Source organism: Oryctolagus cuniculus, chromosome 2 (assembly GCF_964237555.1).
Source record: "Oryctolagus cuniculus chromosome 2, mOryCun1.1, whole genome shotgun sequence".
Taxonomy (NCBI): Eukaryota; Metazoa; Chordata; class Mammalia; order Lagomorpha; family Leporidae; genus Oryctolagus; species Oryctolagus cuniculus.
The window spans coordinates 104,243,658-104,256,039 of NC_091433.1; positions in this window are offsets into that span (position 1 = coordinate 104,243,658).

Sequence of the window (12,382 nt, forward strand, 5' to 3'; positions counted from 1 at the left end):
TGAAATACTGTTTCATCTTCATTCCATCCTTTGGCACTCTAATTCAAACAAAGACTCTTACCTTCCTCTACTTAGCTGACAGCCAAAAGCAAAAGTCGGGGGAAGAAAAGCCTAGGGTTAATAATTAAGATCTTCCTTCCACCGCCAAATACAAACCAGAGGTGATTCATGGTTTGAGCAAAATCTCCACAGCAAAACAGTTTTCCAACTGCCCAAGTTGTCTTGTTTTGTTATTTATTGGGGGTTGGGTAGGGAGGGGGAGCAGAGGGCGACCTGCTTTCCATACTGCAATGCAGTTGAATCATCTTTCGCTTTGCCCACATTAAAAGCCCTGAATAATGTTTATGAAATGTTAGGGAATCCCGGTAGGTTTCCTATTTAACAAGCCATGTATGACAAATCACAGTGTAATGCACTACGTTCTTAATCTTTAATTAGAATGTGAATATCTGCTAGAGAACGCAGTTAACTTTGACACGTTAAATCTTCTGGTTAAAGTGCCTTACAGGAAGAGCAAAGATGAAACACAGTAACAATCTCCCGCTTCTCTCCATTCACCCAGACAGTTGGGGAAGGATGATAACATCTTGTAATACCTGCTCTGTAGTAATTAATCGCTGTGGTATTTAGGACCATTCAAGTAGACAAATATGACAGAGACAGGGACAATTAGAAACCTTGTTCAAGCTACATTAACTTTTCCAGCTATTACAACACAGCAGCTCAAGTTTGCTTGTAAAAGCTGCAGAGGGATTGCTATGCATTAGCCGTGCGATTATTAATGAAAGAAAAGGAGAATTGTGTTTATTGTAGTTTGAAAATTGCAAATAAATTTCAATTATCTGCTATGTCATTTTGTTAAACATGCACTCTGGAAATGCCTTTGTACTCTAAATCATGAGCTACTTAGAGCAAACTAATACCAGAACCCCTCAGGGACATAGGAAGTCAATATTTTTGTGAAACTGGACTTTTTTATTTTGGTAAGTGAAATCGGGGATGGGCGAAGTCCCCGGTAAGGACTGTTGAGGCAACAGCCTCTGCAGCATCTTGGCATATATGTGGCTGCTGTGTACCAAGGGTCAGGTGTCCTGGGCAGACATCAGGGCTATTAGAACCACATTGGTAAAGGAAACCAGAGACACTCTCCCTCCTTTGGGGACATCCTCAAAACAATTATAAGAAATCAGTTATGGTAAATAAATAAAGGCTTCCATCTTGCTTCTTTCTAATAGCAAAGCCAGTCTTGGGGAAAGAAGAGAAGGCCTAGAGGAGGTTCTAGTCAATTGTAGAGGTGATGAGAAATGAACAGATGACTCCTGTCTACTACCTTTCATGAGGATAACTGCCAATCACTTTGAATGGCAAACTTGATCTTCAAACACACACACACACACACACACACACAAAACAGGGATAAATCCATTTCTCTGCTCTTTTGTGAGATTATTCATTTTGTAGAGTATGCAGACTAATACATCGAGCACCAAACCTCCCTTAACGTGTCTCCCACCTAAACCACACCATAGAGCCACTTCTGAGGGGCTGGAGAGATGCACATCCCACGGCCCAGAAAAGGTCCCACATCCAAACATCCTATCCACTCTGCTGCCTTCCCACCAAGGTCTTGCCTGTGATGCCTCTGCCCCTAGTTTATCCTCCAAAGTTTCTGCCCATCAGAAACTGAGCAGGCACAAATAACTGGCGTGCCCTGGAGCTGGGAACCTGATCCAATTGTCTTCTGTAAATCAAAGAAAGACCAGCTTAGCATGGCACAAATCTGCATCCCCACCCCAGAATCTGTTGTCACACACACACAAAAAAACCGGCTCAGTACTCAGGAACAATCTCCTCTCTCAGCCGGGCAGCGATGATGTCAGCTTTCTGATTACAAACTGCTTATTTATGCTTCAACAGCTGCCAAGAGCAGCGAATAAGTGGCTAAAAGAGTGTCTAGACCAGGCTTTCAGGCATCTATTGTTTGGGGGTTGTTACCTGGTTGACAGCGATGGGTCCAGCTGCCTGGTGTGAAAGGGAGCAGGGATGGGGAGGCGGTGATTGACAGAAGGGCCCTCTGGGTCAGCCCGATGGCCCCACGTCTTTATATTCCCAGCTCCAAAGGGAAAGCCAGGGCCCTGCCCAGGGGTTGGAGGTGAAAGGAAATGTTGGAGGGTAATGAAAAAATCTTTTGGCCAAATTTGCGATCATGAACACTTACCCCAGGGAATCAAAGGCAGTCCAAGTGGCCATGGAGTAGCCAGAAATGGCTACCTTAAGGACAGCAGTGAACCTTTTCTGATAATCCACACAGGCCCCAGGAGGAGTGGGGAGGACCCACAGGCACACACAATCCACATTTTTTACCCCTGTTGCTTTTCTATTGCTTTTTTCCCATTTTGTTCCCTGATGCAGGATAGTGAGGCACAAGCAAATGCATTTGTGGCCACCTTTTTCACTCACCATCCTGAGACTTCCATGAGCGTTTCAGAAACTTTCCTTTTGAGTGCATTCAATGGAAAGCTGACAGAACATGAAACACTCCAACATTTGGGAGAAATAAAGAGCTTTGCAAGCCGATATAAATGTCTAATTAGAATTTCTGCCACCACCACTTGCAACCTTTGAATCTTCCCTCCCTGTTTGTTCCCAGCCATGCTCTCCATTGGAACACTTTGCAGGGTAGATTTGAATGTCCCAAATCGCTGCCTTGCCTTCATCCCCCACTGTTACAGTTCACCACAGTTGATTGACACACATGTGGCCTCAGCCCCACTCCTCCCCTCACCCCCCAAGTTTTACAGTTTGGGGTAGACTGCTCAATAGTGATTATTGAAAGACACTCATTTGAATATAATGATCATGATGAAGTAACTTCCCGTCCACAGGACATTTCCTGGTGATTGCTACTCAAAGACCATGCTTCTTTTAGGAATTGTAACATTATTATTTAGACACTTTTGTTCCTATATGGACGATCAATAAAGTGCAGCTCCCAGGGGAGCAGCTGCTAATGACCATACTTTCACATTCTTATTTACTTTGTCCCAAGCATTAAAACCAGCATTTCTTCCAAATGCTGGCTATGACCAAGGATGCAAATTGTATAGACCTGATGAATCCATATCATTTAAAAATGGTTGCATTTAAAAGAACTGAAGGGGAGGAGCAAGATTTTACTGCGTGAAAAAATAGATTCCATTTAAAATTGTGGCAATCCTCAGAAACTGCCAGACTTGAATGAAATGCAACAAAGCACCTGAGGAGTCAAAGCTTAATTTGTGTATACAGTTGGCTTTCTCCATAATATCTGATTCAGACTCTGGAACGAAAATGAAATCACGTTAAATTAACTGTAAAAAATAAGTTGATTTAATTAAGCACAGAAAGACTTAATAGATATAATAAAATGTTAAAAAGTCAAATGATGTGCAGTTACATTTCAGTTAACACTGCTCAACAAACGTATTAAATTTATTCCTTTCAATAATGATGTGTTTTGAACATTTAATTAGATAAATAATGTCTAATCACTTCAGCAAATCTGAACCGGAAGAGTCTCTTGTCATCAAAGGTGACTCATGCTTGCTACCTTGACCTTGGAAGGGAAGACGATGCTGGTGAACTTCCACTCTTTGTAAGGAGGTGACCAGGAACCAAGGTAAAGCCTGTCTTTCAAGCCTCATTAAGATGCAGGGTTTGCCAAACAAACTATTGTTTACAGTAAGAACAGTGTTATTGGGAAGAGACTTCTACTTGTTTGCCTTTTTGAAGCATCAGAAACTATAAGCAGCTGATAAGAAAAGGTATTCAGTGTTAGATGTCCTATAATTCATCATAATACTGTTTCCTTTAATAACTACTTTGCTCAAGTGATTGGCATGATTACAAGAAAATTACTTCAAATTATTCATCTCTTATCTTTCCTCTAAGATGTCCTAAGTTGGATGATAGTTAGCATAATGGGGCTCTATTAATTACTAATGTAGAAAGTCCTTCACAATTTGGATAGAGTTTGTAGCCCAAATAAAGAAAATAGTGCCAAATGCAAACTTGTATCATCTGCTCCTTAAGATGGTGCCACCCACTGTCTATTAAAAGGAATGTCAAGGACATTTATTTCTTCGTTTGGAATTTGTGAGGATGAACCCAGCCTGTACATAAAAAGCAGGCACACAAATTGCATCTATACATGTATACACACACGAGTGCACACAACACACTTACACACACACACACAAGAGCACATACCCAATGCACAAAAGTATTGATGCACTGTGAAATGTAGAAGATGATTAACATAAAATTACCATTTCAAGCTTATGGTGTTAATTCATCCATATCTTTCAGGAAAAAAATTCTTGGTAGAGACTCTTCATTTCTAATATTTCCTTGAATAATTTGCTTTGGGAAATTTACCTATAAATCTATTCAATTCATTCCAAGTTAGAATACAGTATGAAGTTCTGTTTAACCCTGAAACTTTTGAATTTATGGTTCAATCATTGTTACAAACTCCTTTAATTTCTTCCTGTACTTTGAGGAAGCCCAGATTCATAAATAGAGTCCAAACACACAAACTCAGAATTTTCATTCACATTCATTCAAATAATAATTTTGTTTTGGGGCTGTCATTGTGGCATAGCTATTGGTCGGCAGCCTGTAGCCCTGGCATCCCACGTGAGCACTGGTTCCAGTCACTACTGCTCCACTTCTGACCCAGCTCCCTGGTAATGCATCTGGGGAAGTAGTAGAAGACGGCCCAGGTACTTGGGACCCTGCACATGCATGGCACACTGGAAAGAAGCTCCTGGCTCCTGGCTTCAGCCTGGCCCAGCCCTGGTCATTGCAGCCATTTGAGGAGTGAACCAGCAGATGTAAGACATCTCTCTCTCTCTCTCTCTCTCTCTGTCCCTCTCTCTATGCCTCTCTCTGTAGTTCTGCCTTTCAAATAAAAAAAAGACTGAAAAAAAGACTTCTAACTATCCTTTAATATCTGTGCTCCCTGTGTTCTTTAGAGAACCTTCAAGTAAAAAAAAATTCATCTCGTTTTAAGTTATGTTTCTTCCTACACAACATTTGAGCAGTATTTGTCATTTCATACTGCTTATTTTCTATTTTTTTAAAAAATCTTTTTGTCATTATATGGTATTTATAAACCAACTCTGAGAATCCAGCATCATGTAAAGTCAAACCCAGCAAGGTTAGCAGTGGAAATCTAAAGGTTATTGTGTGTCTACATAATGGCACAGCTATTAGGGGGTAATTTATCTTCTTGTTGTACTGTTGGCAACTAAACAGGTCTTGAAACTTTTTACCTTTTTAATGTTTACTTAAACATTCAAAGTTGTTTTCCTTTGGATTTGTAATACATACAAAAGCTTACCCGTGTGCATGTAGAGCTTGACATTGCAATAAAAAAGTCACCAACATCCACCAAAAACTAGAAAGCAAAACTATTGTGTCTGCCTCTATTTACTGCATGTAAGTGCCTTACATGCAATAAACAAAATTTCATTTCTTTAGGTTAGAGATCACTTGCAGTTGGGGTTAAAATAGTCTCTCCTGCTTCAAACTCTTTATGACTGCTGGGCCAGGACATTCCCTGATTATCCCTTCCAGGTAGGAGAGAGAAAAGTCACAGGGCAACAGCATCTGGCCTAAGATCAGACTTGCTTTGTGTGAGACCCTTCCGTTGTCGCCCTGTATGTCTCTTTGCTTACCTTGACGGAGGACCTTCATTAATTGCAACCATCCACTTATTGCTTTTTGCCTGGCTAGGCCTTCCATTCATCACTGTGATTTTAATCTCCAGAGTAACTTCTTAGGGACCTGTCGTATGTCCTGTCCTGTTAGAATGTTGTACATATTTTGGCCCAGCCACGGAAACTTAGAGAATTTAAAATGTTCTTCGGTGTACAAATATACAGTGATCAAATATACTACATGGCAAAATATTTGGAGCACTGTAACGTAAGATGCAAATATAAGCTCTCATTATGGTTTGTTCAGATTTCTGTCATTTCAGAAATTTTTTTCTAAGAATCGTGGGTGAGTAGGCAGTTTCAAAAAATTAATGATTAAACTTAAAGCATTCACAAGGAGAATATTCATGCTTAATTATACCTCAATTATGTATTGGTAATGCAGACCATGAAATGCATATGCAAGTAAAAAATATTTTTATTTTACCCTGTTATGCACAAAGTATCCCACAACATAATTTTAATTAAAAGGTGAGCTTTTGCTCTCATTTTGTTCATCAATTGTCCCTTTATTTGTCTATTTGTGTGCATATATTGTAGGATTTTGCGGAGTAAAATTTGGAATTTTGTGCTTACTTGCGGGCAATTTAAGACTTCTATTTAAAATTCAGGAAAGTAGTCTTGTTTGGGTTGCCTTTTCATGTGTAAGTTGCATCGTCTGGAACTTGGCCCTTCTCTGGAATAAATTAACTTCCAAAGTCCAAGTGAGCTAATGCTTAGTCATGAATGTTCCTGAGCAAATTGCTTAGTCACCCTCTGCCTCAGTTTCTTCATTTTCAAGGGGGAATATATGATTCATCTTAGAAAAAACTATTTTTAAAACTTACACTTAGGAAAGAGTAACAGTGCCTTGTGAAAAAAAGACAGTGTGTATTGCTAAAGCCAGCTGTTTTAAAAACACAAAAACCTGGGGGGCAGGGAGGAGACAAAAAGGCAAAATGAAAGAAAGAACTGGGTCTTATCTCTTCTTTGGATGGGCATATCTAAACTTCCTAGAGTTTCTGTCCATGTTCTGAATGAATTAAAACATCAACAAATGAAGCCGGAAATGACTTAGGGGAAAAATGCTGGGCTGGGAACAAGAACGCAGCAGATTCTGCTCTGACACGAATGGCTGGAGTCGCCCTTCAGGCATCTTGTTCTCTGCTTACTAAGTCTGCTCCAGGATAGGTTTCTGAATTAGAAACCAGATCCCATATAGCACAAGTGTGTGAAACTACAGAACTTTTAACAAGAGAAGGTAATCAGTTCAAATATTACTGTTTTTGTTGCACAAAATTGAGCAACAAGAAAAGGAAAACCTGCTACTGAAATCAAAAAGAGAAGTCGAATGAACCAGAATGGTTGCGATTCTTACAGAATATGTTCATAGTACTTTGCTATTCTATTTAAAGAATCATGACATGAGCAAGACAACATTTACTGCATACGAGAGCCTTTTCCAGGCACTTCACCTGGGAGATTTGGAGCCACTGTTATGCCTAGCAGGTATGACTCCATGGAGATTTCCTTCGGGTAGAGAACACCCAGTGAGAAACTGTGCCTCTTTCCAACAAAGAATTCACAGCATCTTCTTCCTTGTGGGGAGCCTACAGCACCCCCTGAAATCAGCCCAGAGTGTTATCTGAATGTTATTTTTATAACCATGAAAACAAGTTTCCTCAAATTCTTTCCTAACATACCCATTTGCTTCAGTTCCAGGAACAAACAACTTTATGATAAAATCATATATTGCAAAATTACAATTTGACTTTTAATGAGTATGTTTTATTTCAAATTGGAATATTCCACTAATTTGTTAATTAACTTCTTGCTACCTGTTGTATAGATGAGGTGTTTATTAGCCCATTTTCCCATAGCTATAACCAAATACATCTGGCTGGGTAATGGACAATGAAGAAAACTTACCTCTCAATTCTGGAGATTCAAGAACATGGGTCAACATTGGCTCATGTCTGGTAAGGATATCTTGGTGGAATGTACCATAATGGTGGGAACAGATGAGAGAGGGAGAGATTACTTGGTGAGACTGGAAGCCAGGGAGCCCCGAAGAGCCAGTCTTGCTCTTTTAGATAAATTCAGTCTTACAGGAGCTAGCTGGAGTCCAACAAGAACTGTGTGAATCCTTTTCATGGGCAGTGCTCCCTGGGACACAATTACCTTCCCAACGTTGCCACAGTGGGGAATAATATTCCAGCACAAGAACCCATGAGGGACACACTAAGATTACATCCAAACCATGGCAGGTGGCGAGCCAGTGAGAGGATGTCTACATATACTTGTTTGTCATAGATATAGCACACTGATGTTACTACATGCTATTTAATTCAGTTCAAAGTGAGCACAGTGCATAAGGTTCCAATAAACGTTAGTAACAAGTTAAGAAATGAAGTTCAGGGGCCAGTGCTGTGGCACACTGGGCTAAGCTTCTGCCTGTGAGGTTGGCAGCCCATACAGGTAGGTACCGGTTCATGTCCTGGTTGCTCCTCTGATAGCTCTCTGCTATCGCCTGGGAAATCAGTGGAAGATGGCCCAAGTGCTTGCACCTACTTGGGAGACCTGGAAGAAGCTCTTGGCTCTTGTCTTCCAATTGGCCTATATATGGCCATTGTGGCCACTTGGGAAGTGAACCAGCAGATGGAAGACCTTTGCCTCTATCTCTCCCTCTCTTTGTAGCTCTACCTCTCAAATAGAAATAAGTAAATCTTATAAAAAAAGAAGTGAAATTCAAAATTTATATCAATAAAGCACTCATATATCCAACTTAAATACTATTGTCCGAAATTAGCCATAGTAATAGATCTAATTTAAACCTACTTTTATTTGTATGTTTGAGGAGCTATATGTATATTTAGGTGAGGGAATTATATAAAGTCAGTGAATCAGGCAACCTAGTTTTCACTCATTCATTCAGCAAACATGTATTGAACACCCACAGTTAATAGTGTCTTGTGTATTCCTGGGACTAGAAGTATAACTTTCAATTTTCTACAGCTTCAACAAATTGGTGTGATAGATAATTAGATCCACAACGGAGGGACATTCTGGTCTCCATGAGAACAGAGCAGAACTCTCCGAAGAAGGCTCTGCGTTTGAAAGTGAGAGGAGAGAGTCTGCTGGTGGGAATAGAGAAAAAGGAGACTCCAGGCAGACGTCGAGTTGAGAGAGGCTGGTCACCACAGGGATACATAGACCTAAGAAAGCCATCCCCAGGGCCCCGGATGTCTATTTGCAAATATCATCCTGGTTAAGAGAGTGGTATGGAAGCGCGGGACATTCATGCTTTAGGGATAAGGCAACAGGAGCTAAAATCTAGTGAGGAGACTAGATGGGGGCTGTGGGAAGACTGCACCTTGATCCTACTCTAGGGAACTTCACACGCTGTTCTATACTCTCGGTGTACCACATGCCTTCACTCATGGAAGCCCTGCTAGATTATGTCTGCTGAAGCCTCTTTACCTATGGCAACCCCTTTTCTAGAGTGGTGGCTGCTGAAATCTGGCCCAGAACACCACTATACTGGTTGAAATGGATCTTGCTTCAATATGACTGTAACCCCGCAAACTGAATTGTGCGTTGTTCCCCGCTATTGCTGGTGGTGAATTGGTGTCATTCCCCAGAGACTCTGGGTTATGCCACACCCACAGGATTAAAACCTCAGTTCTCTGAGCCATCATGATATTAGGATATAGATATCTACTCATAGGCATCTCTATGGATGGATCATGGATCTACATACAACTGGGCCTCATTAAATCTGCTTCCTTTCCTCTCCTGGAAGTGCATGAAGGAAACAAGGAGGAAATACCCTCTGAAGATCAACTGATGTGGAGATGGGGCAGGAGGAAGCATAAAGGCAAATGGGGGAAGCAGAACCTGGAGGCTGCTTGTGGGCAGAGAGAAGAAAACCATGATCATTAGCTCCCATCCAGTGCCAACTTCCGGTCCCCAGGATGCTGTTCTAGGTAAAAATCTTGAAAACAGATTAAGCTCTAATAAAGCCAAGGGGGTGTTCTGTCTAGCTGCTCTGTGTTGAAGTTGGTCAAGACCTTTGTGAGTCAGGATTGAGGGATCCCTGCTGCAGGCTTCCTGTGTATGGGAGATGCTTGTTTTCTGCCTTCTCTAAGTGTCAAAAGATTGGGTGTGATTTCTCCAAGGACCTATGTCTTTGTTTCATTTAGGTAATCTGGGGGAGGGGAGCACTGAAGGTATTGTTTTCCATCCAAGTTAAATCTTTGTCCATGACCATCAAAGGTGGAGTACGTCTCTTTGTTCTGTTGACTGTGACTCATAGCTGTTAATGTAACTGGGTCACGTCATCAGAAAGGCACACCACATATAAAGAATATGAAAAAAATGATGTATGGGGTCGGCGCTGTGTCGTAGCAGGTAAAGCTGCCACTTGCAGTACCAACATCCCAAATGGGTGTCGGTTTGAGTCCCTGCTGCTCCACTTCCAATTCAGCTCTCTGCTATGGCCTGGGAAATCAGTAGAAGATGGTCCAAAACATTGGACCCCTGCACCTGTGTAGGGGACCCAGAGGAGGCTCCTGGCTTTTTGGATTGGCACAGCTCCAGCCAACTAGGGAGTGAACCAGCAGATGGAAAATCTCTTTCCCTCTCTCTCTTTCTGTGTTTCTCCTTCTCTTTCTGAATTTCAATTCTATACTGAGAGTATAGAATAGCACGTGAAGTTCTCTAGAGTAGGGTCAATGTGCTATTTTCCTGTTTCTTCTTCTCTTTCTGAATTTCAAATAAACAAATACATCTTTAAAATGATGTCAGCAAAACTACTTTGTCAATTCCTTGAAATGATGAAACATTTGAAACATTCAGTTTTTGAAGACTAATACTGGCTGTGAGTTTTTAAAACATCTGTTAAAAGCAAATGGAGGATTGGACTTCAAGGCATAATGAGTCAAGCTACATATCCCTGCCAGGGTGATCTGCTGCATCCTGGCTCCTCCACTTTGATCCAGCTCCCTGCTAATGCTTTTGGGAAGGCAGCTGAGGATGGCCCAAGTGCTTTAGTCCCTGCCACCCATGTGGGAGACCTGGATGGAGTCCCTGGCTCCTGACAACAGCCTGACCCAGACCTAGCTATTGTGGCCATTTGTGAAATGAATCAGTGGATGGAAGATCTATCTCTCTCTCTTGTCTCTCTGTCTCTGTCTCTGTGCCACTTTGCATTTCAAATAAATGAATAAGTAAATATTAAACAAACACATAAACAAGGTAAAAACAAATGGAGATAAAGAAATTAATGGATCATAGCAATACATTCTCTATTTAGAAAGTGTTTTGGAATAAAATATATTTCTTCCTGTTCAAATTCTCTGCTTTAAAAATGACCAGTATTGTGGTGTGTGCATGTGTGTGTGTGTGTGTTTGTGTGCATGTTGGGAAGGAAGATATATTAGAAAAAAGAGGTAAATATTTGCATCTTCACTGTTTTGTTCCACTAGCCCATATTACATTATTGAAACAATTCAATGTAGTGTGTTACCTAGAATAAGTCAAGGGCATACAGAACATTGCATTAAAAATATAATGTGTACCTATAAACTAAAATACAGTATCTGAATGTTGATAGAGTGGATCATTCTATGTTTTTGTTTTTTGGCAGTTCCAGTTGGTTAACTTTGTATGAACTTAGAAAAGAATAAATGAGAAAAGTATGGTGTTGTTGTAGGCTTGAAGTAAGACAGAGTGTCCAATGAATTGCCAAGTGAGGAAGATCTCCTAGGGACTTTTGAAATACTTTGATGTCACCTATTGCTGATCATGTCTCCTCGGATAGCATGAATGATGGCTACTGAGATAGGCTTCTTTTAGGAAGAGTAACTTCCAGAAATCCCCCAAGTTACATTCCTACTTATTAGAACCTGTGATTTATAATAAAGCCTGATGTTTGGGGATGGATTGAGATGGCTTATAGAGTTTGCAGCAGATACAGAAATAGGATATTCCTCAAGGTATTGTTGTTAATTTGCAGAATGGCTTAACAGACACTGAGGCAGGTTTCTGATAAGCCGTCCATTGCTCTCTTCCTTGTTTTCCATTTAGTATCTCATGGTGCTTAAAATTGTTGGGAATCATGTCAGTTTGTTTCCAGACCACTTTTGCTTTGCATCTGAGCCATACAGAGGCAGATCTGGAAATAGCCAATACCACTCATGCCACATCAGAATGCATTTTATGGTCTTGAACAGGCCTTTTGATTCCTCAGCCTCAATCCCCTTCTAGATCCTCCAATAGTGAATAGGTTTCAATGTAGCCCTCTGTGGCTGCAAGGCTCTGAAAGGCTTCTGGCTGAGGGCATGAGTAGGAGTTGAAATCCTGCCCTACTCCTGTCTGCCAACTCTGAGGACGGTCCTGATCTACCAAAAGCCTCCTTGCAGACTCTGAGGGGTTCCTGTCCAGACTACCATGGTGCTCTATAACCATGCCTTTCAAACCTCAAGCCAGGGCCAATGGAAGTATAAGCATATTCTATAAGATAGAAAATACCAGAATACTTCACAGGTGGTAAAGGTTTATTGTTTTGTGAAACTGCTTATACAATTGTGCCTTCTTACAAACATAAAATGTATTTATTTCTGTAGGTCATGGTCAAAATT